The sequence below is a fragment of the Arachis stenosperma genome, chromosome 6 (assembly GCF_014773155.1).
Source record: "Arachis stenosperma cultivar V10309 chromosome 6, arast.V10309.gnm1.PFL2, whole genome shotgun sequence".
Taxonomy (NCBI): Eukaryota; Viridiplantae; Streptophyta; class Magnoliopsida; order Fabales; family Fabaceae; genus Arachis; species Arachis stenosperma.
This window is the reverse complement of record NC_080382.1, coordinates 93722386-93723343: the sequence shown is the minus strand read 5'-3', so window position 1 is coordinate 93723343 and position 958 is coordinate 93722386. Positions and strand designations below refer to the sequence as shown.

Sequence of the window (958 nt, the reverse complement as noted above, 5' to 3'; positions counted from 1 at the left end):
ATAGGTGTTTCCATAGGGTTCTCCTAGGTAATTCACCTCTTCCATGGAAGGGTTCTCAGGATCATAAGCTTCTTCCTCAGATGAAGCTTCCTTAGTACTGCCAGGTGCATTTTGCATTCCAGACAGACTTTGAGAAATCAAATTGACTTGTTGAGTCAATATCTTGTTCTGAGCCAATATGGCATTCAGAGTATCAATCTCAAGAACTCCTTTCTTCTGATTAGTCCCATTGTTCACAGGATTCCTTTCAAAAGTGTACATGAATTGGTTATTTGCAACCATTTCAATGAGCTCTTGAGCTTCTGTAGGCGTCTTCTTCAGATGAAGAGATCCTCCAGCAGAGCTATCCAAAGACATCTTGGATAGTTCGGAGAGACCATCATAGAAGATACCTATGATGCTCCATTCAGAAAGCATGTCTGAGGGACATCTTCTGATTAATTGTTTGTATCTTTCCCAAGCTTCATAGAGGGATTCTCCATCCTTCTGTCTGAAGGTTTGGACTTCCACTCTAAGCTTACTCCATCTTTGAGGTGGAAAGAACTTTGCCAAGAAGGCATTGACTAGCTTTTCCCAAGAGTCCAGGATTTCTTTAGGTTGAGAATCCAACCATATTCTAGCTCTGTCTCCAGCAAAGGGGAATAGCATCAGTCTGTAGACCTCAGGGTTAACCCCATTAGTCTTGACTGTGTCACAGATTTGCAAGAATTCAGCTAAGAACTGATGAGGATCTTCCATTGGAAGTCCATGGAACTTGCAATTCTGTTGCATTAGAGAAACTAATTGAGGCTTAAGCTCAAAGTTGTTTGCTCCAATGGCAGGGATAGAGATGCTTCTCCCATAGAAATCAGGAGTAGGTGCAGTGAAGTCACCCAGCACCTTCCTTGCATTGTTGGCATTGTTGTTGTTTTCGGCTGCCATGGGTTCTTCTTCCTTAAAGGATTCGGTCAGGTCCTCA

General features: G+C 42.7%; 1 non-coding gene across 1 annotated transcript; it reads left to right on the top strand.

Annotated features, from left to right (window-relative positions):
• Positions 1 to 411: 411 nt before the first annotated feature.
• LOC130938410 (small nucleolar RNA R71) lies at positions 412 to 519 on the top strand. The gene has a single exon (XR_009069577.1). It is a non-coding gene; the product is annotated as a small nucleolar RNA R71 (small nucleolar RNA).
• The last annotated feature ends 439 nt before the right edge of the window (positions 520 to 958 follow it).